General features: G+C 38.5%; 1 protein-coding gene across 9 annotated transcripts in view; it reads left to right on the top strand.

Moving 5' to 3' along the window:
• The window catches only part of PDE10A (phosphodiesterase 10A), a 666160-nt gene that overhangs the window by 487048 nt on the left and 154823 nt on the right, over positions 1–24289 (top strand). The gene's annotated exons all lie outside the window — the stretch shown is intronic.

The raw sequence follows: 24289 nt of genomic DNA, 5'->3' as shown, positions 1-24289 counted from the left end.
CATGTCTGAGCCCTAACCAAACATGTTGAGATACAGGACAAAATTTCAACTCCAGCATGAAACACAAGTACAGGGTAGGGAAACAGAGATAAAAACCTAGTTGTAAGGCAGCAGGGTGGCAGGTGGTTTCAGCCAACCACACTCTTTCCAGGATCACCAAATGGTGCTTTTCAAAAACATAAATTCCAAACATCAATTACTAAAGGGGTGAAGACTGCTCAATACCTCCTGAGCTGATGATTACTGATTAGAAGAAAAACAGAGAGGCTGTGCTTCCGGGACAAAGACATCAGAGAATGCAATGCAAAGTAGGGCGAAGAGATAAGTCTTTGATTGTTATGGCAGTATTTCAAGTGTACTAGAATGAACCAGAGAAACCAATGTGTTGTTTATAGCTGGTGCCAGTAAAAATACTCTACAAATAAAAAGCTGTGAATATGTTGAATCATTTTATAACTTTTTTGAATGACAGATAAGGCACCTGTCCTTACTTTAGCTTAAAATCCTTGAAACCAAGTGTCAAGGCAAAGCCTATGAGTGCCGGAAGTTTTAGTGAGATTGCGTACCTTCCAATCAAAGGTATATTCTCAAGAACAATTTTTCTTTTCACCATATCAGACGTGGCACTGTTACTTGGAAATGTGTTGAACGTGCCCACAATTGCTTATTTAGCCAATATGACTGTTCATCTGTACTTATTTTCTATTATACATGATGTAAAATCTCCTCTATAGAAAAGTAACCTCTATTGGGAACATTTTTCTTTTAGGAGAATATTCAACATTCTTAAAGTGGGGAGAATATTGAATATATACATGCCAAAATATTTATCACAACATTGCTTACAGAGATAGAATACTGAAATCAACCGGAATGCCTATCTAAAGGGAAATACTGAATAAATTGTGATATATTTATTGTATGAAATGTTATACGTGTATTCAAAAAATTGATTTGGAACTCTATGGTCTAGAAAGGAGTGTCTGTGAAATTCTAAGTGACAAAATTAATCTGCAATATAACATTATAGTACAGTGCCATTTTAGTGGGGAAAAAAACCAACAAAAGTACTTATATAGTTATGTTGTTATGGGAATGGAAAAAAGCGGGAAAAGACATTTTCCCGACAGGAATACTGGCTGCCAGTGGTTACCATGAGTGGAGGCAGTGTAGAGTTAGAAAATAAAATTGAAAAATAAGACAAGTAATATTATTTTTTTCACTATATATTTGGTATTGTTTTATTGTTTATATTTTTATGCATGTTACTTTTAGAATATTTGAAGAATTTTATTTTTTTTTCTTGGAATTCAGAATTTAAAATGTTTTGTGTACTGACCAGCTTTTGAATGCAACCAATCTGTAGCCTGATCATGGTGAAATCAGACTGGAGTTCATGTGATCCTTCTGAGATTATGTATAAGATTTTTAAATGTGTGTTGTTTTCTCTGAGAGAGGCTCTATGGCTTTACCTCAAAAGAATTTAGGCCCCCAAAATAGTTTTGTGCAGTTTTTAGCTATAATAAGACAACAGACATATTTCAGTGTACCGAGTTTTAATATGTTGGAGACCAGCAACCGATTAACTTTGCACCATCAGTTCAACTCATTTTTATGCAGAACTCAGGCAGGCAAAGCTTATAGTGACCTAGCTGCATATTTATTTGAACTTCTTTTAAAAGTATCATATTAGTAATATTTTGGCTCTCATCATCATTTTATTTGAAAGTTGGATCAGTGTATATTTAATCACAAAATGGTATACAGTGGTTGGCTTATTATGTTTGTATGTTTCTTGTTATAAGAAATGTGAGTAGTTATATATTTATTGATTTAACTTTTAAAGAAAACAATTTGTAAATATATTTGAGCCATTTTAAACTGGAGTCTTTTGAATTTGTAAGGCAATGTGTTTTTTATTATTTGTTGGCTTTCTCATGAGATGTCTCATAATTTATAACATTTAAAGTAAATTTTTACTAATAAAACACTTATGTTTGGGTTTGGTTATAGGTAATAGAAAACAATGGAAGGTAGAAAGAAACATATTAGGTGACTTACAAAATCATTAGAAGGACTCGAGAGATCATCTCTAGGCAGAGCTACGAAGAGAAGCTTTTAGGCCCCAGAATTTCACCTCATTGGCTGTGACTGCTGAAGTTGCTCCTTGTCTATAGGAAGCTCAGGCGACAGCAATCTGGTGGCTGTGGATTGATACTCCTCAGGAAAGTGGGAACCGCAGGCGCCCTGCCTTTCTTCTCACTTAACTCAGTTCTGAATTCAGTCTCACCTTAGTAATAGTACATGATAAGATGCTAGGAAATCTGAAAATGTAGTTTTTAGCTTTCCAGCCTAAGTGGAACAAAAGGGAGCTCCCAGAGGAGGCTGGAATTCATGTTAAGCCAATTATGATATCTGCCACCATATTTCTTTTAATCTATTTAATATATTAGGTTACCACATAAAATCTTACTTGGAAATAAAAACCAGTCTTATTGAGAAACATTTGAAAAATCAGCTGCAAAATTCAAATCACAGTGTTTAGTACCAAAAGCTTTAGATTTTCTGATAATAAATGAATGACTATCTCTAAGCACATTGACTTGAAGCCCCAAGAAGCTGTTGGTGTGGCTACAGCTGTGCTGGAGAACCGTAGTGAGTCTTAGAGACCTCAGCATATTGGGCCAGGATCATACTGGAGATGAAGAATATTCAATCATTTATCTAAGTTAATGATGCTGTCATTTATTTTTAAACAATTTTGGATATTTAATGCTATCATGGTTTAATTTTTTTATAGTTTTAATAAAAGATTGTAGTATTTTTTATAGTTTTAATAAAAAGACATCATAATACTGAGCTCTAATTTATTTCACTTTAACCACATGACCTTTTTTCTCTCTTTAGTGGTTATCTTCTCAAATTTTCCAAAATGATATTCTAAAAAAAAATCTTCCTCCTTAGGCTATAACTGTTTTACCTATCTCTACTTGGTAGGATTCTAGAATTATTCCCTGTCATCAGTTTTATGGATTTTCAGAGAGCCATAAGTCGCAGTGCTTTTGAATTATACAGCCTTTTCTGCAAATAAATGTTTAATTCACTTTTGTAATTGATTATAATTAACAGGTGCTAAAAAAAGAATTTTATGACAATAATTTTGGCTTTCTTTGTGGAAATACAGTAGCAAGATTGACTTGGATATGCAAAATAACAGTTTATTACATAATCTTATTCTGCTTTTGGGTTATATTTCCCACTGTTAGTGGAAAACCATCTTATCCATAAAGATCTTTTAGTTACTTTTTTTTTTCCATTAATTTCATTTCTTTTGGATACTTGGTCTTTTAGATACTTAGTCTTAGGTAAATATCTAAAACTAGGATTTCAGAAAACGCCAAACTATTTTCCAGAGTTGGTTGATCTAAGAGTTCCTGTCTTTAATGGCTTCTTCCTAACTTTTCTTCATTCCAGTGAACAGGTGCTATATTGGGAAACTTAGGGAACATCATAGCAGTGAAGAAAAGGAGCCTTTGGCTTTTCAGTGTTGATCCTCTGGGTTCTTATTGAATCTAGTGCCACGTTTCCAAGGCCTGTTATTTCTTGATGGGCAGAGACCTGTGGCTGTCCTTGCCCAACAGGCCTCTGCATGGACTCTTGTTGTTCCTGCTGGCCCCTTAAGTTTTGGTTAAAACTCCCTGTTGCCAGAATAACTCCCATCATTCCCTGTGCAGATTGCTTTGGTTGCTTGCCATCCAGCCCGCTGCATTCTTCCATGTGGATGTTGATACTGTGCAGAATGATTTGAGGTGGTTTTAAGGGAAAGGAATAATATGAGTCACGTTGAGAAGTTCTTAGTAAATGTGGAGGAATAACCTTGAAGTTGTTTGTGGCTGTGAAAAGAATGGAGGGGATGAGGGACACGTGAACATCTCCCCTGCTGCTGCCCTCAGCTGGTGTTGAAGCGTGGATCCAGGAGTACACCCTAGACAAGATGGGATCTTGAATGGAAACCCAAGCCAAGAATGGAAGAAAGAAATGGTGGGGCTTGCTTCACATCGAGTTCAAGCCTAAGGAGAAGACACACTTTTCTTGTTTCTTTGTTTAATCAGCTTTATTGAGGTATAATTTACATACAATAAATCTGATCAAGTTTAACTATATAGTTTAATGAGTTTTCATGAATGTATATTATCCTGTAACTACCACCCCAGTCAACGTTTCTGTCATCTCAGAAAGTCCCCATATACCTCTCTGCAGGTAATGTTCCCTCCTACACCCTCCACCCTCCTCTAGTTCCTGGCAACCTCTGATCTGCCTTTTGTCATTATAGTTCATAGAATTTCATGTAAAGACACTCATGTAGTGTGAAGTCATTTGCGTCTGCTTTCTCTCACCTAGCATGATGTTTGTGGAATTTGCATAGGTGGTTGTGTGGACCAGTACTTTGTTCATTTTCTTGACTCAGTAGTATCCCATTATTCAGATACACCACATGTGTAGCAGTGTACTGTAAAATCCCATTGCTTCACATTCTTTTAATTTTCTCCATTCTAATGGGTACTTGGTGATATCTCTTTTTATTATAATTTGGATTTTCCTAATGACTAAAAATGTTAAACATTTTAATGAGTTTTTCATTTCTGCATCATCATTTGCGAAGAATCTATTCAAATCTTTTGCTGCTTTGTAAATTTGAGTATTCATCCTCTTAGTACTGAGTTGTAAGAGAATTTTATGTGTTTTAGTTATAGGTCTTTTGCCAGATACATATTTTGAAAATACTTTCTCCCAGTCTGTGGCTTTTATTTTCTTAACAGTGTCTCTTGAAGAGCCAAAGTATTTAAATTTGATAAAGCCTGTTCTATCAATTTTTTCTTTGGTGATTTGTGTCTTTTATGTCTACTGTAGGAAATCATTGCCTAACTCAATATATTCTCCTATTTTCTTATACACATTTTACAATTTTCACCCTTATATGTGCATCTGTTTATTTCACATTAATCTTTATATATTGTGTGAGGTAAGGGTTAATTTGTTTATGAATATCCATTTCTTCCAGCACCATTTGTTGAAAAAGATTATCCTTTCTTCATTGAATCACTTTGGTATCTTTGCCTAAATTCACATATATGCATATGTCTATTTCTAGATTCTGTTTTGGTTCGTTGATTTACATGTCTCTCATTATGTCAGTACCACACTGTTTTGATGAATGTAGCTGTGTAGGAAGTCTTGGAATGTAGCATAACTTCTACAACTTATTTATTTTCAAAAACTGACATTGCTCATCTGGGTCATTTGCATTACCATATATATTTTACAGATACCTTGTCAAGTTCAACAGAAGGCCATTGAGATTTTGAATTGCCTGTATTTACTCTACAGATCAATTTGGGGAAAATTGGTAACAATTCTGATCCTTCAACAGGGTATCCTTAACTATTTATTTAGGATTTGAAGTTTTCTTACCTTGCATTTTGTGACGTTACTGAACTCACATATTCGTTCTAGTAGTTTCTTGCAGATTCCTCAGGACTTTTTTTTTTTTTTTTTCAGACGGAGTCTTGCTCTTTCACCCAGGCTGGAGTGCAGTGGCGCGATCTCTGCTCACTGTAAGCTCTGCCTCCCGGGTTCACGCCATTCTCCTGCCTCAGCCTCCTGAGTAGCCTCCCGAGTAGCTGGGACTACAGGTGCATGCCACCATGCCTGGCTAATTTTTTGTATTTTTAGTAGAGATGGGGTTTCACCGTGTTAGCCAGCATGGTCTCTATCTCCTGACCTCGTGATCTGCCTGCCTGGGCCTCCCAAAGTGCTGGGATTACAGGCGTGAGCCACTGCACCTGGCCTCCTCAGAACTTTTTACCTAGGTGTTCATGCCATGAAGGGGTGGCCTGCCCCTCCACACCTGTGGGTGTTTCTCGTCAGGTGGGACGAGAGACTGAGAAAAGAAAGAGACACAGACACAAAGTATAGAGAAAGAAAAATTGGCCCAGGGGACCGGCACTCAGCATGTGGAGGACCCGAGCCGGCAATGGTCTCTGAGTTCCCTCATTATTTGTTGGTCATTATCTCTACCATCTCAGAGAGGGGGATGTGGCAGGACAATAGGGTAATAGTGGGGAGAGGGTCAGCAGGAAGACATGTGAACAAAGGTCTCTGTGTCATAAATAAGTTAAAGAAAAGGTGCTGTGCCTTGATATGCACGTACACAAACATCTGGGTGCAGTAAAGAGCAGTATTGCCTTCAGCATGTCTCACCTCCAGCCCTAAGGCAGTTTTCTCCTATCTCAGTAAATAGAACATACAATAACCCGAGACATTCTATTGCCCAGGGTCCAGCAGGAGACAAATGCCTTCCTCTTATCTCAGCTGCAAAGAGGCCTTCCTCTTTCATTTATCTTCCTCAGCACAGACCCTTTATGGGTGTTGGCTGGGGGATGGTCAGTTCTTTCCCTTCCCATGAGGCCATATCTGAGGCTATCACCTGGGGAGAAACCTTGGACAATACCTGGCTTTCCTAGGCAGAGGTCCCTGCCGCCTTCCGCAGTGTATTGTGTCCCTGGGTACTTGAGGTTAGAGAATGGTGATGACTTTTAACAAGCATACTGCCTTCAAGCCCTTTTTTAACAAAGCACATCCTGCATAACCCTAAATCCATTAAACCTTGAGTCAACACAGCACAGGTCTCTGCGAGCACAGGGTTGGGGCTAGGGTTACAGATTAACAGCATCTCAAGGCAGAAGAATTTTTCTAGTACAGAACAAAATGGAGTCTCTTATGTCTACTTCTTTCTGCGTAGACACAGTAACAGTCTGATCTCTCTCTCTTTTCTGCACAATGCCATCTGTGAGTAGTCAGTTTTTTTTTCCTTTTCAATCTATATTGGATACAGAATAATATCTATTATATATAATGTAAACTATGTTATTTGTATGTATGTGTGTGTATGTATATACAGTTTTTTAAAGTTTACTGAAAAGGAGTGGTGAGAATATTGAATAATGTTGAATATAATTCGCATATTCAGCATTGTAGAATTACATATTGTTGAATAGGAGTGGGGCGATCAGATGCTCTTGCCTTGTTCTCCATCTTAGTAGGAAAGCATTTAATCTTCCACCATTAGGTGTGATGCTACCTGTAGACTTTTTACAGATTCTCTTTATCATGTTAAGGAAATCCCCTTAAATTTTAGTTTGCTGTGAGCTTTTATCCTGAATGAACATTGACTTTTTTTCCCTATGTATTTAATCACTGGGATCACTGTCTTGCATTGCCTTGTGTTCAATGTCTAAAAACTTTCATTTCACATATTTTCTTCTGATTTTCTAAAGTTGTTTATTATTAGAAGGCAATTTCCGTAGCAGTTAATCATTCATGAGCAAAAACGGAACATTATTTTTAATACTATATATAGTTTTCTTTCAACATGTGGATAAAATTGACTTTTATAAAAGTATAAAGTTTTGTCACTTCAAACTATAGACAAAGGGAAATGAATATTCATTGATCATTGCTATAAGCTGCTAATAGTTTTAAATTAGGTAAAAAGTCTTAATTCAGAATTGTCCATGAGCTATAATTTCCTAACTGATACAACAGAAATGTTGAAGAAGTAGGATTATGTTAACAAGAGCCGCATTGCTGAACATTGTGGACTATTCATTTTTTTCCATTCCTAGTCTTTATTAGTTAGTATTTGTCTCAAGGGCTCTAAGCATTTGCCTGGCTTCTTATTTCTTTGAGTGGTATTGATAATAAATAAAACGTATGTCCAGTGTACATTTATGTATTTTGTAGTGAGGCTGCATTCCTTCTGGAGATGTAAGTGTACTTGAGGCAGGATCCTGCTTCACTGCCATGGAGTAAACAACCTCCTCCTCTGCTGCTGGTCCCCTGGTCCCCTGATCAGACTCTTCCCCGGCTACTGTTGGCCTGATCAGACTCTTCCCCCTGGCTTTTTTCCTCTGCCTGCCTTGTTAGATGGTCTGAAGGAGAAAGAGAACCACTCATTATCTTTACCTATCTGTGGACATTAAGAATTTTTTTTAATGAAAAGTACTCTGGTCTTGTAATTTTCAGTGTTCACAGAATCCAAGAAGAGACTTAATATTATAAATTTCCTCTATCTAGTGCAAATTTGATCTAATGTCAGATAGGTGGAATGAATGTGAAACTACTACATGCAGACATAATAGAGCTGCTATTTTAATTTTTCCTTTGAACAGTTTTAGAAGAGAAGTTCTAAGATGTACCAATGAAGTTAGTAGTAATTAGAGCAATCATGTACTCTAATAATAACAAAAACATTTTCAAAAGTAAGGTGATAGATTTGCAGACAGCTAGGAACTTTTACAGCACATGACCCAGCTTATTCAAAATGAGACAATTTAGTCAGCAACTTTAAACTTCATTCTAAGTTCTTAATGTTTATATTCCATTTAGTGCCAAGATCTTCTACTATTAACACTTTCCAGTTAAGATCTCTGCTGATAGAGTAATGTGTGATAGCCAAATTTCATGGAATCTTGTATACCTCAGAGAATTGCTAGAATCTGGAGGTGAACAATACATTCTGGGATTTTTTTTTCCAACTTCAGAAAAGTACCAGGTCACACTTTCATGCTAAACTCTTACTCTGTTACTGATTTTTTTTTTTTTTTTTTTTTTTGGAGACAGGGTCTTGCTCTGTCATCCTGGCTGGAGTACAGTGACAGGATCACGACTCCCTGCAGCCTTGAACTCCTGGGCTCAAGTGATCCTCCTGCCACAGTCTACTGCCTCAGCCACTTGAATAGCCAGGACTATAGGTGCATGCCACTGCGCCTGGCTATTTTTTAATTTTTTGTAGACACGGGGTCTCATTATGTTGCCCCACCTGGTTTCGAACTCCTGGCCTCAAGCTATCCTCCCACCCTAGCTCCCAAAGTGCTGGGATTACAGCTGTGAGCCATGGTGCCTGGCCTAAATTGTTATAAATGTAGTAAGAAAGCTTTGGACTTCTCATTTCCCCACATCCTAAATACTAAAGCAACATAATAAAAATGTTTCTAAAGAGTCACAAAACATTGTAAGAGTTTTAGGAAGGCTTAGTAAATTTTTATTCATAATTCTAAAGTTTCTTAGATGTTTATAAATAGCCATTTTAAACTATGAATTTTGAGGTATTATTGAATATCCAAGTTAAGACAGTGAATACTGCCTCAAATGTCGACAGAGTTTACATTTATTTGTTTCTTCTGTCATGATCATAGATACGTTTATATGTTTCAACAGCTCTTAAAGCATCAGTAGTTAAATTCAGATAAATATAACAAAAAATTCCATGTCTTGGCCTCTCTGGGGTAGATTTTCTCAGGTTTCTGACGGTGAATCTTAAGGTTGGTTGCATTTGCTCCTGGGCCTGGTAGCATCTAGATTCAAGTTACAGAATCAACACAGTTATAGATCATTCAGAGATGACTAAGTTCTATGAAGTAAACTATGGAAAAGAAGAGTCGTATATACGTGGTTGTGTCATGATGACTTTCTTGAACTTTGCTTTTATGTCCTTGGTAAGTCAAATCCAATTTATATATGATATTTTCTTTTAGATATGAGAGAAAGGGATATCATCATATGTAAATATTAGTTATACTAGTATATATATTCATATTTCTCATCTCTATAAAATAAAATATAAGGAAGGCACTTTACAAGTTGTTACATTTTCTATAGGAGAAGAACACATGCAGTTCACACTATGGCTGTTTTAGTCATCACTTTTCATTTATGGAATTGGAAAGCTTCGTGTTACTCTCACTGATGGTGATGGGATGGGATGGGATGGTGTCATTCTGTTTATATATAATTAAGTACAAAAGATTATACTACAACATTGTCAGAAAATGTGATTACAACAAGTTATTAAAAATCATTATAATCTCTCAGAGAAGTAAGTGATTGATTTTCCTTTTTTTTTGATATGGCTTGTGAACTTATATGTAACCCCCATTTTTTATTTCTGATGAAAAATATCACAAGTATGTAGTTATTTATATTTTCCAACCATCCAGTGATTTGTAGTTTATTTCACGTGTTGTCATTGGTAACTCTGCAAAGTAGTGGGTTTATTAGCACAGATCAGTTAACATGGTACTCCGGTTCTTGATTACATGACTCATGTTCTTCCACAAACGCTTAGCTTTTGATGCTTAAAACATATATAGTAAGAATGAAAATAAAAACAAACTGATTTTGGAAACTGTATTTAATAGACAAAGAGATTTTAAACTTCTGGTTAAAAGTAGCGATTTCTAGCATTTTAGCACTCTTTTCGTGACCAAATAAAAATGTTCTGTATGCAAAATATTATTATCTATGTCTTAATAATCACAGAATCATTTTGGAATGATTTTATTTTTCAGTAATGTAAAAGAAATACTAGACGTGGTCTCTTATTGTCAAGAAATTTATATTTAGTTAAGAAGTTAAGTCCTTCACGTGTGTCCAGCTATCAGTGGAAGGCAGAAGAGAGTTAATGTTAAGTTGAATGGACAGGAACAAAACAATTTATTGAGCATTCTCTCTGTGTAAGAATTATCCATATCTCATTTAATCCTGACATTATCCTAAATCATCTCATTTTAAAAACATAAGGGAGGCAAGTTTGAAAAGGTCAAGAAACCCATGTATGGTTGGTAAGTGAAGCTGAGATTTGAAGAAAGATCTATTGACTCCAAACCTGTCTTCCTTATTTCTGTCGTATTCTGATTTCCTAACAGGAAAAGAGCATAGAAAAGTTCTGAGAAAAGAGAGATCAGTGGGCTTATTGCTCTTGAGAGGACCTCTCAGACAGACTAGAAGTTGAGCTGAGTCTGGAAGGACTTAGTATTTGGAAATAAGGGAGTCATCTTCGGTGGCAGGAGTATGGCAGGCACACTTGCGTCTCAACGTCTTTATGCAGGCTGATCCCTCTGCTTGGAGTTTTCTTCCTGGATGGCTGCTTTGCTTATTTTTGCTTACCTTCTCCAGGAGACTGCCGCAACCACCCTTTTTTATACTGTGTCCTGCTCCCTATCCTCTTCCCACATTGCCTTCCAATTCCCCTTATCCTGGTCTGCATTCTCCCAACCAAACATTTCCAACTCGCTGTATGATATAATTATTTATCAAGTTTATTGACAGTCACCTGCATTTAGAATACAGCTTCATGAAGACAAGCATTATTGTATCTTTTTTATTCTCCAAGATATTGTAAGCATAGAGAACTCTGACAGGCACTTAGTAGGTGCTCAGTAAATATTTGAAGATAAAAGGATTTTGAGTTAATAGTGAGCAAAACATATTTGAGAGTCTAGTGAAACCAGCCTTATTTGAGTGAAAAGAGTCTTATATATTGTAGATTCCAGTTGAATAAATAGAGTCAAACCAGATTAGAGCAAAGGAATTTATTATTTTGTAAGAATGAGAGTTTTCTACAAGATTTTATTTTAAATAACAATGTATTAATTTAATGATGTAAAAGTAATATCCTTGTAACACTTTGTTGCATTTAAAAAAATACTCTCTTGAGTGTTTTTAGTTTTACTTGGTAAAATTGACTTAATAGGGAAATTAGCTATCTTGCATATTAAAAAAGTCCCTAAGTAAGGCAGGCTTCAAGGTTGGCTGATTAATTTGGCTAGAAATGTCTCTGAAGACTCAATTTCTCATCTTTCCCTTCCTCTTTTTCTCCTTCCTGTCCCTTTCTCTCTCCCTTTCCCCTCCACCCCCTCTCCTTTTCTCTCTTTCCCCTCCTGTCTCCCCTCTGTCTTCCTTGCTGGGTTGTTGTTGATTTCGGGTTGATGCCTCTTGTTATTACAGGGTGGCTGCCACCACTGGCTAGGTCTGAGAAGCTTTCTTGTTTGTGGTTCTCTCAAAACCACGAAATTTAAGTCATTTTCTTCAGTCTGATTGGAGACATTTATTCGGTGTTTGGCATGAAGTAGACTTTTGGTAAATACTTGTGGATGAATTGTTAAACTTGCATAATTGTTAGAGATGCTAGAAATGGCTGGTGGGAGGCTGAATGTGCTGCTTCAACTCCTAAGATACGGATATATATTAAAAAGATGAGTGGTTTATGAATGTTCATGGAAATACTTATCTCCCATAAAGAGAAGATTCGTGTGCTTCACTTAGAAATATTAAAATAACTACAGCCTGAAAGGCAAATTGAGATGGATAGTGTTGAAGGATAGAGGTGCAGTGAAGTCAGTCACAAAGGTCTCCATAGTACCAGTGTGTGACTTAGATTTCTTTTCCCATCCTGTGAAATGAGCACAGAAAACAGGCTACTTATTCATGGAAGATTTAGTAAAAATGACCCTATGTTAAACCTCAAGGAAATTATCAGTCAATTAAAGTAGAAATTGTTCAAAATGCATTCTCAGTAACTTTGTAGCTAGTTCATATGAAAATCACAATTTAGAGTTTGGAATGCAAAATGTGGTTTTCAATATTAATTTCTAATATAGGCATTAAATGATTACCTTTCTTTATTCTGGATTTCTTCTTTGTTAAATATATATATATATATGCGCACACCATGGAATACTATGTTTGTTGTGTGTATTACACACACACACACACACACACACACACACCCCACATTTTCTTTATCCACTCATTGATTGATGGACATTTGGGCTGGTTCCATATTTTTGCAACTGTAAATTGTGCTGCTATAAACATGCATGTGCAAGTATCTTTTTTCTATAATGACTTCTTTTCTTCTGGGTAAATACCCAGGAATGGGATTGCTGGATCAAATGGTAGATCTACTTTTAGTTCTTTAAGGAATCGCCACACTGTTTTCCGTAGAGGTCATACTAGTTTAAATTGCCACCAACAGTGTAAGAGTATTCCCTTTCCACCACATCCACTCCAACATCAGTGATTTTTTAATTTTTTTGTTATGGCCATTCTTGCAGGAGTAAGGTGGCATCTCATTGTGGTTTTGATTTGCAGTTCCTTGGTAATTAGTGATGTTGAGTATTTTTTCATATGTTTTTTGGCCATTTGTATATCTTCTTTTGAGAATTGTCTATTCATGTCCTTAGCCCACTTACTGATGGGATTGTTTTTTTTTTCTTGCTTATTTGAGTTCCTTGTAGATTCTGGATATTAGTCCTTTCTCAGATGTATAGATTGCAAAGATTTTCTCTCACTCTGTGTGTTGTCTGTTTATTCTGCTGATTATTTCTTTTGCTATGCAGAAGCATATTAGTTTAAGGAAGTCCCATCTATCTTTGCTTTTGTGGCATTTTTGCTTTTGGGTTCTTGGTCATGAAGTCTTTGCCTAAGCCAGTGTCTAGTAGGGTTTCTCCAATGTTATCTTCTAGAATTTTATGGTTTCAGGTCTTAGATTTAAGTCTTTGATCCATCTTGAGTTGATTTTTGTATAAGATGAGAGATGAGGATCCAGTTTCATTCTTCTACAATTATCCCAGCACTGTTTGTTGAATAGGGTGTTCTTTCCCCACTTTATGTTTTTGTTTCTGTGTCAAAAATCACTTGACAGTAAGTATTTGGCCTTATTTCTTGGTTCTCTATTCTGTTTGCATTGGTCTATATGCCTATTTTTATACCAGTACCATGCTGTTTTGAGGACTTTGGCCTATAGTATAGTTTGAAGTTGGATAATGTGATGCCTCCAGATTTGTTCTTTTTGCTTAGCCTTTCTTTGGCTATGCGGGCTCTTTTTTGGTTCCATAGGAATTTTAGGATTATTTTTTTCTAGTTCTGTGAAGAATGATGGTGGTATTTTGATGGGAAGTGCATTGAATTTGTAGATTACTTTTGGCAGTCTGGTCATTTTCACAGTATTGATTCTACCCATCCATGAGCATGGGATGTGTTTCCATTTGTTTATATTGTCTGTGATTTCTTTCAGCAGTGTTTTCTAGTTTTCTGTGTAGCAGTCTTTCACCTCCATGGTTAAGTGTATTCCTAAGTATTTTATTTTTTTGCAGCTATTATAAAAGGGGCTGAGTTCTTGATTCAAGTCTCAGCTTGGTCGCTGTTGGTGTATAGCAGGGCTACTTATTTGTGTACATTATTTTTGTATCCTGAAACTTTGCTGAATTCGTTTACCAGTTTTAGGAGCTTTTTGGATGAGTCTTTAGGGTTTTCTAGGTATATGATCATGTCATCACCAAACAGTGACAGTTTGACTTCTTCTTTACCAGTTTAGATGCTCTTTCTTTCTCTTGTTTGATTGCTGTGGCTAGGACTTCCAGTACTATGTTGAATAGAACTGGTGAAAGTGGGCATCCTTGTCTTGTTCCAGTTCTTAGAAGGAATGCTTTCAGTTTTTCACATTCAATATAATGTTGGCTGTGGGTTTGTCATAGATGGCTTTTATTACCTTAAGGTATGTCCCTTTTATGCCAATTTTGCTGAGGGTTTTAATCATAATGGGATGCTGGATTTTGTCAAATGCTTTTTCTGCCTCTATTGAGTTGATCATGTGATTTTTGTTTTTGATTCTGTTTATGTGGTGTATCACATTTATTGACTTGTGAATGTTAAACCATCCCTGCTATGAAACCCACTTGATCATGGAGGATTATCTTTTTAACATGCTGTTGGATTTGGTTAGCTAGGACTTTTGCATCTATGTTCACCAGGGATATTTGTCTATAGTTTTATTTTTTGGTTGTTATGTTTTTTCCTGGGTTTGCTGTCAGGGTGATACTGGCTTCATAGAATGATTTAGGGAGAATTCCCTCTTTCTCTATCTTGTGGAATAGCGTCAACAGGATTGGTACCAATTCTTCTTTGAACGTCTGATAGAATTCAGCCATGAATCCATTTGGTCCTGGACTTTTTTCTTGGTAACTTTTTAATTACCATTTCAATCTTGCTGCTTGTTATTAGTCTGTTCAGAGTTTCTATTTATTCCTGGTTTTATCTTAGAGGGTTGTATGTTTCCAGGAATTTATCCATCTCCTCTAGGTTTCCCAGTTTATGTGCATAAGGGTGTTCATAGGAGCCTTGAATCATCCTTTGTATTTGTGTGGTGTTGTTTGTAATAGCTCCCGTTTTGTTTTCTTATTGAGCCTATTTGGATCTTCTCTCTTCTTTTCTTGGTTAATCTTGCTAATGGTCTCTCAATTTTATGGATCTTTTCAAAGAACCACCTTTTTGTTTCATTTATCTTTGTATTTGTTTTTTTGTTTCAATTTCATTTAGTTCTGCTCTGATCTTGCTTATTTCTTTTCTTCTGCTGGGTTTGGGTTTGTTTTGTTCTTGTTTCTTTAGCTCCTTGAGGTGTGACCTTAGATTGTCTACCTGTGCTCTTTCAGACTTTTGATGTAGGCATTTAATGCTGTGGACTTTTCTCTTAGTACCACTTTTGCTGTATCCTAGAGGTTTTGATAGATCATGTCACTATTATAGTGTAGTTCAAACCCAGTGATCATTCATTAGCAGGTAATTTAACTTCTCTGTATTTGTCTGATTTTGAGGGTCCCTTTTGGAGTTGATTTCCAATTTTATTCCATTATGGTCTGAGAGAGTCCTTGCTATGATTTTGATTTTCTTAAATTTGTTGAGATTTGTTTGGTGGCCTATCTTATGGTCTGTCTTGGAGAATGTTCCATGTGCTGATGAATAGAATCTATATTCTGCAATTGTTGGCTAGGATGTTGTGTAAATATCTGTTAAATCCATTTGTTGTAGGGTATAGTTTAAGTCCATTGTTTCTTTGTTGACTTTCTGTCTTGATGACCTGTTTAGTGCTGTCGTTGGAGTATTGAAGTCCCCCACTATTATTGTGTTGCTGTCTATCTCATTTCTTAGGTCTTTTATAAATTTGGGTGCTCCAGTGTTAGGTGCATATATATTTAGGATTGTGATATTTTTCTGTTGGACTAGTTCTTTTATCATTATGTAATGTCCCTCTTTGTCTTTCTTAACTGCTGTTGCTTTAAAGTTTGTCCTGTCTGATGTAAAAATAGCTACTCCTGCCACTTGCTTTTAGTGTCCATTTGCACATAATATCTTTTTCCACCCCTTTACTTTAAGTTTATGTGAGTCCTTATGAGTCAGGTGACTCTCTTGAAGAGAGCAGATACTTGGTTGGTGAATTTATTTTATAATTTTTTGGAGACTGGGTCTTGCTCTGTCCCCCAGGCTGGAGTTCAGTGGTGTGATCTTGGCTCACTGTGGCCTCTACTTCCCAGGTTCAAGGAATTCTTATGCCTCAGCCTCTCGAGTAGCTGAGATTACAGGTATATGCCACCACACTCAGCTAATATGTGTATTTTTAGTAGACATGGGGTTTCCCCATGTTGGCCAGGCTGGTCTTAAACTCCTGTCCTCAAATGATCCACCTGCCTTGGTGTCCCAAACTGGCATGAACCACCACGTCCAGCCTTGGTTGGTGAATTCTTACCTATTCTGCCATTCTTTATCTTTTAAGTGGAGCATTTAGGCCATTTACATTCAATGTTAGTATTGAGATATGAGGTACTATTGTATTCGCCCTGCTATTTATTTAATACCTTGGGTTTTTTTCCTTGTGTTGTTGTTTTATAGGTCCTGTGAGGATTAGGCTTTAGAGAGGTTCTATTTTGGTGTGTTTTGAGGATTTGTTTCAAGATTTAGAGTTTCTTTTATTAACAGCAGTTCTTATAGTGCTGGCTTGGTAGTGGCGAATTCTCTTGGCATTTGTTTGTCTGAAAAAGTCTCTATCTTTCCTTTGTTTTTGAAGCTTAGTTTCACTGGATACAAAATTCTTGGCTGATAATTGTTCTGTTTAAGGAGGATAAAGATAGAATCACAATCCCTTCTGGCCTGTAGGGTTTCTGCTGAGAAGTCTGCTGTTAGTCTGACAAGTTTTTCTTTATAGGTTACCTGCTGCTTTTGCCTCACAGCTCTTATGATTCTTTCCTTCATCTTGACTGTAGATAATCTGATGACTCTGTGCCTAGGCAATGATCTTTTTGCAATGAATGTCTCAGGTGTTCTTTGACCTTCTTGTATTTGGGTGTCTAGATCTCTAGCAAGGCTAGGTAAGTTTTCCTCAATTGTTCCCTCAAATATGTTTTCCAAACTTTTAGATTTATTTTCTTCCTCAGGAACACCAATTATTCTTAGGTTTGGTTGTTTAACGTAATTTTGAACTTCTTGGAGGCTTTGTTAGTTTATTAAATTCTTTTTTCTTTGCATTTGTTAGATTGGGTTAATTTGAAAGCCTTCTCTTTGAGCTCTGGAGTTCTTCTATTTGTTTGATTCTATTGCTGAGACTTTCCAGTGCATTTTGCAATTCTCTAAGTGTCTCCTTCATTTCCGGAAGTTGTGATTGTTTTTTATTTATGCTGTCTGTTTCACTAGAGATTTTTCCATTGATATGCTGTGTCATTTTTTTGATTTCTTTAAGTTGGATTTCACCTTTCTCTGGTGCCTCCTTAATTAGCTTAATAGTCGACCTGAATTCTTTTTCTGGCAATTCAGAGATTTCATCTTGGTTTAGATCCATTGCTGGTGAGCTAGTATGATCTTTTGGGGGGTTAAAGAACCTTGTTTTGTCATATTACCAGAATTGTTTCTCTGGTTCCTTCTCATTTGGGTAGACTGTGTCAGAGGGAAGGTCTGGGACTCAAGGGCTGCTGTTCAGATTCTTTTATCCCATGGGGTGCTCCCTTGATGTGATTTTCTTCCCCTTCCCCTAGGAATGGGGCTTCCTGAGAGTCGAACTGCAACAATTATTATTTATCATCTGGATGTAGCCACACAGCAGAACTACTAGGTTCCAGCTTGTCTCTGGGGAGTGTCTGCAGAGAGTCCTGTGATGTGATCCGTCTTTAGGTCTTTCAGCTGTGGATACCAGCACCTGCTCCAGTGGAGGTAGCAGGGAGTGAAATGGACTCTGTGAGGGTCCTTGGTTGTGTTTTTGTTTAGTGCACTGGTTTTGTATTGGTTGTCCTCCAGCCAGGAGGTGGCACTGTCAAGAGTGCATCAGCTGAGGTTGTATAGTGAGAAGACAAGCTTGCCCTAGGGTCGCCTTTGGGTAAATATTCAGGTTTCTCCAGCGGTGGGCAGGGTGGGCTTTGTCTTTGGCTACCAGGGCAGGTAGAGAAAGACCATCAGGTGGAGGCAGGGTTAGGCATGTCTGATCTCAGACTCTCCTTGGGCAGGGGTTGCTGTGACTGCTGTGGGGGATGGGGGTGTGGTTCCTAGACCAATGGAGTTACATTCCCAGGGGGCCTCTGCTGTGACATATAGGTCACCAGAAAAGTGGGGTAAAGCCGGCAGCCACAGGCCTCACCCAGCTCCCATGGAGCCTGCAGCTCACACCCACCATGCCCTGCAACACACTGAGTTTATTTCCAGACAGCTGGTGAGCAGGGCTGAGAACTTGCCCCAGGGTACAAGCCTCCATCTGAGAAAGCAAGTGAACCCACAGTTCCTCGGCTGTCTCATGGAGCCTGCAGCTGCAATCCACCTCCTACAAAGGGTCTGTGGATTCTCTAGGCTTGCCTGGGATGTTCCTTTGGTAGTTCTTGGAACAAAAGTTCACGATGTGGGTTTACACAGGCTGCTCTGTCCACCGAGTGGGAGCTGCAAGTTAGGCCTGCCTCCTATCCACCATTTTCCCAGATTTTGATTTATAAAGTATTTAAAATTAATTTCTTCCCTCGAAGGCTACCCTATTAAGTACTTGCTGTGAACGGTGTGCTTACCATAAAATCCCCTTAGCGCATTTATTTTTCCCATAAACTATTCTTGCTAAGGCTTTTAAAAGGTATTAAAATGAGGTTTGGATCAAAGATGCTTTATCTTTCTCTAAAAACTAAATTTCTCTTTAACAAGCATAGACATTTATTTTCTGAAATTATTTCATCTATTTGTTTCCTAATTTATTCATCCCACTGGTATGCAAGTTTATTGAGGTCAGAGATAAGTTCCTGGCACACAGTGGTTCCTCAGTAAATATTTGTTGAATAAAAACACATGTTTATAAAAATCCTATGCTGCATAAAAATTAGTGTCCTCTGGAACTTTTTTTTTTTTTTTTTTTGCCAATTTGTTCCTCATCAGTGCCTCAAAATTTGGTATTCCTGGCAATTTTCTTCTTTTCCATGTTCCTCTAACCTTTTATTTCAAAGAGAGCTTCATTGCTGATCTGAGTGAAATGCTGTTCTGGTACTTCACCGCTGAGTGTGTGCTGCAAGTGTGCAGGGAAAAGGGAACATTCTACACCATGGGTTCTTAACCTGAAATTCCTGTAAGATCTGCAAGGAATCATGAACTGCATGAGTGGGAGGGGGCAGTATTCTCTCTGTGTTACCTTGAAAATGGTCTTTGTGCTGGGGGAGGGACACTCTTTTTCAGTAACAATTTATATTGTTAACTTATTTCACTTTGAACTTGTAAGGTGGCAGAAGTTAGACACCTTGTCCGATGTAATATCGCTAGTGACTGCAGGTTTGGGCTTCAAACCTTAGTCCATGCTCTAAACCAGCGGTTCCCAACCTTTTGGCACCAGGGACCAGTTTTGTGGAAGACAGATGTTTCACAGACTGGTCGGAGGAGTGGTTTCAGGATGATTCAAGCATGTTACATTTATTGTGTTATTTATATTATTATTATGTTGTAATATATAGTGAAATAATGGTACAACTCACCATGATGTAGAATTAGTGGAAGGCCTGAGCTTTTTTCCCTGCAACTAGACAGTCCCGTCTGGGGTGACGGGAGACAGTGACACCTGAAGTGTGTCACTTATGTCCAGGCTACTCTGTAATCTCATTTTAGTCGCTGTCACTGCAGAAAACCCTGCTTCACAAAGACAGGTTGTTGGACATGGAAGCAGGCTTTTCAGTGCTTTTGTGGCAACCTCAGGATATTCTACCTGGACTTTCATCCAGAACATACGGAGATTTGAAGTTGTCTCAAACATATTTTTAAAGCCACTGTCATTTGCCATCTTAAGCAGTTCATCCTCTTCTAGCACAGACAGTCGATTCACCGGGCTTATTCACAAATGGGTCGCGGATCCATTCCTTCCCAGTTCGGGGTTCTTTTGTGGTTGGTAGTATTGGGTAGGTGATCACGTGTCAGCTGCGGGAAAGAAGGCCCTGGCTCCGTCTCTTTCACAATCTCTGCTAATGTTTGAAACATGTCAGAAATCCCAGTGTTCACTCGTCACCCTCGTAATTCCACTTTGGCTTTGAATGCAGCTGCTTTATCTGCCGACTTGAACACAGCTGTCATTCTCCCCTGAAGTGACAGATTGATTTCATTGAACAGGTTAAATAGGTCACACAAGTAAGCAAGTTTTGCAACCCATTTTGTGTCACTGAAATGTGCTGCCAATGGTGACTTTTTTTCTAAAAGACATCTCTGGAGTGGTTTCCAAAACTCTGGCCAGCAATCTACCTTTAGAAAGCATCTCACTTCCGTGTATGAGATGTGTGTGCTCTGCGTCCATCTCCTCACAGAACTGCGCGAACAGACGTGAGTTAAGGGCATGTACTTTAATGTGGTTGATACTTTTAATCACTTTCTGCTGAACGTTGCTCACGTGACATTTTTCAGCTAGCCAGCCTTTCTCTATGGATGACACAGTGCACAGACTCACATTCAGAAGCGACCTAAGGAGCTCCAGCCACACAATTGTTTAGTATGTAGTACTTATATACAGAAGCGACCTGTTTGACCTGAGTAGTGACACCAGAAAGCCATCCAGTCGTGGCAGCTGCTCTGTCCATGTGTATACCAACACAAAATGACCAATTTAGTTTTTCTGATATGTAATCATTCACAGACTAGAATAGTTCTGCAGCTGTGGTGTTGGTTGGCAACAAAAGTGCACATAACATATCATCATGCACATCCCCCCGAAAAATATATCACACATTAACAAGCATTGTTGCCTTGCTGTCAACATTGATAGACTCGTCAACCTGGATTGTGTGCCATGGTGATTCATTAATCCCCTTTTACAGTTGTGTCTCAGTATCCTCTGCTATTTCATTAATTCCTCTAGTTACGGTGCTAGCCGAAAGAGGAACACCTGCCACCTTTTGAACCGCAGGCTCTCCTAAAAGTTGACAACAAATGTCCTTAGCAGCAGGCAGGATCAACTCTTCACCAACAGTAAAGGGCCTGTTAGCTTCAGCAACGTGGTTAGCCACTAAGAGTGATGCTCTCGGCTGGGCGCAGTAGCTCACGCCTGTAATCCCTGCACTTTGGGAGGCTGAGGAGGGTGGATCATCTGAAGTCAGGAGTTCGAGACCAGCCTGGCCAACATGATGAAACCCTGTCTCTACTAAAAATACAAAAAATTAGTCAGGCATGGTGGCGGGCGCCCGCAGTCCCAGCTACTCAGGAGGCTGAGGCAGGAGAATCACTTGAACCCGGGAGGCAGAGGTTGCAGTAAGCTGAGATCGTGCCATTGCACTCCAGCCTGGGCAACAAGAGTGAAAATCCATCTCAAAAAAAAGAAAAAAAAAAGATGCTCTCAGTGTAGACACATTTGATGAAGTTGGTGGCCTTCAATAATTGCCTGTGTGCTTGGTGTACACGTTTTTTAAATTTTTTTGAAAACTCCAAAGGCTTGTCTTTTTTTTTTTTTTTGAGACAGAGTCTCACTCTGTCGCCCAGGCTAGAGTGCAGTCACGCGATCTTGGCTCACTGCAACCTCTGCCTCCTGGGTTCAAGTGATTCTCCTGCCTCAGCCTCCAGAGTAGCTGGGATTACAGGCATGTACCACCATGCCCGGCTAATTTTTTGTATTTTTAGTAGAGATGGGGCTTCACTGTGTTAGCCGGGATGGTCTCGATCTGACCTCGTGATCAGTCCGCCTCGGCCTCTCAAAGTGCTAGGATTACAGGCGTGAGCCACCGCGTCCAGCCAGGCTTGTCTTTTAAAGCAGGGTGCTTGGTCTCCATGTGGTAATGCAGTTTTGAAGGTTTCATGGCTTCCTTGGATAGCTGGTCGCCACATATACACAGTGGACTTGAAGAATGTGCATCACCTGTTGCAGTGAACCCATAATTTAAGTAGGACTTGTTATTTTCTATTAAATGCAGCTTTCTTTTCATTGGCAATCTTGGAGTCTTCTCCTTTCTCATGATGAGGTCTTCCCCCTTTTCAAAGAAGCTCTACAGTGATGTTTGTCTTTTACTCATCTTGGCTAGGGTTGGTTTGTGGGCTTACCGAAACTGTGACTGAGACAAGTGCATAGTGTGGGAAAGAGGTGCAGATGGAAGTGGTAAATGAAATAATAGGCAAGTCACACATGGACTAAATAAGTGTCAGATTCTGAGTTAAAGCTGCCACCAGATGCAGCTGTGCAATTGAAGCCCATCAGCTCACTTGCCACTGTAAAGCCTGCCACCAGCCAGATGCAGCTTGTCACTTGCCCCTCACTGATAGAGTTTTGATATGAGTGTGCAAGCAGTTAATTTCCTGTGGTCTCTGTGCTGTCAAACCTCTCTGCTAATGTTAATCTGTATTTGCAGCCACTCCCCAGCGCTAGCATCACCACCTCAGCTCCACCTCAGATCATCGGGCACTAGATTCTCATAAGGAGCACACAGCCTAGATCCCAAGCAAGCAAGTGCAGTTCGCAATAGGGTTTGCGCTCTATGAGAATCTAATGCCACTGCTGACCTGACAGGAGGCAGGGCTCAGGCAGTAATGCAGTGATAGAGAGCAGTTGTGAATACGGATGAAGCTTCGCCCACTTGCTGCTGCTCACCTCCTGCTGTGTGGCCCAGTTCCGGACCCCTGCTCTAAGCCACTGTCTATCATATGTGTTCCCACAGTGCAACTCTACTCTAGAAGAGAAAGTAAAGTTTCTGTCTTCAACATGCTTAAATTTTTCTTGGGCAAGAGAGTTCAACTAAATGAAAATTCCAACTATAAGAAATAGGAGGCAATGTTCCCTTACACAGGAAATCCCACTGTGTTCATTAATTTTCTCAGTTAAGTAGAATACTATCGTTCTTAAATATACTAGACTTAACATTGATTTAACTAAAATTGAGTGTTAAGTTGGAGACATTGATTTTCTAAATCAGCTCCTAAGGGGAAAAGCCAGAAATCAGCCATAGGTAAATTTTTTTCTTTCAAATACTTTAAATTGCCCATAAAGCAAAAAATTATTGATTTTGTAAACACATGTCACAGGCTATCTTATGCACACTCAAGTTTGAGAAGTACTAACTAAGCAAGACTAAGAGAAAAAGCCAAAGGAACATTTATTTACAGATGTCTGGACATTGACACTGTCCTTGAACTAATTTTCAGATCTGTAGTGGTGACTAGCAGAGGGTAGAAAATTCCATAATGTCATAGCTAGGTGACTCTATGCGGTCTTGATATTAAACCTGTTCACACATTGCTCCTTTTAATTATATACCTTTTATTTGTTTGACTTTTTCAAACATTCTCATTAAATATTTTAGATCAAAACTTTAAAAAATTAAAAGCACATATGCCTCTATAACTTTAGAATCTGTTAATAAATTTGTTGTCATGATTAAATAGTCTCATCTTCAGAGAGGCTTAGGAGAGGATTAGGAGTTGAAGAGTAAATGAAATATTTCTATGGTGCCACTTCAATGTAGAAGATAAGATATTTTTCCTATGACAGTTGTTACATGTGTTACATTCTTAGGGAAGTCAGAGGCCGTACTCTAACCATTATGCAACAATGATAAAATATGTGAGCCAAGTGTGTATTAATACAGTAATACAAAAACTAGGTACTGTTGATTTGAATACCTGCTGTCCTATAGCATTGAGCTACATTCCATTTTTGGTATGTTAAGTTCATTCTGATGGTGACAGACAACAGGGTTTGATTGCTCAAGAAGACACAGGAACCAAAATGATAGTGCTTGCAGATCTGAAGTTTATTACAGGAAAAAGACAGCAAGGAGCCTGTCGATGCCAGGCTGAGCTCCAGTGGCCCCTCCTCTTAGGGACACACACTTTCTCACAGATCAGAATCAATGACCTGTGTGTGCAACACTCAGAACCGGTGGACTAAGAGGAGGTATCTGCCAGCTTGTTTTATACCCTGTTGGTCACATAGGCATCTTCTTGCCTGTAGCCAGCCCCAGTGGGAGAGCCTTCCAGGGATTCTCACCTAGACCCTGTGCAAACCACCCCAGTCTCACTTTACCAATCACCAATGCTGACAAGCTGGTATAAACAATCCCACAACTCCTCAGACACACGGAACAAAGCAGCACTATTATTAATGGCTATGTTTCATGCCTTGACCAGAGTGCCATGCAGGTAC

Source organism: Pan paniscus, chromosome 5 (assembly GCF_029289425.2).
Source record: "Pan paniscus chromosome 5, NHGRI_mPanPan1-v2.0_pri, whole genome shotgun sequence".
Classification (NCBI taxonomy): Eukaryota; Metazoa; Chordata; class Mammalia; order Primates; family Hominidae; genus Pan; species Pan paniscus.
This window is presented reverse-complemented; position numbering and strand designations above follow the sequence as displayed.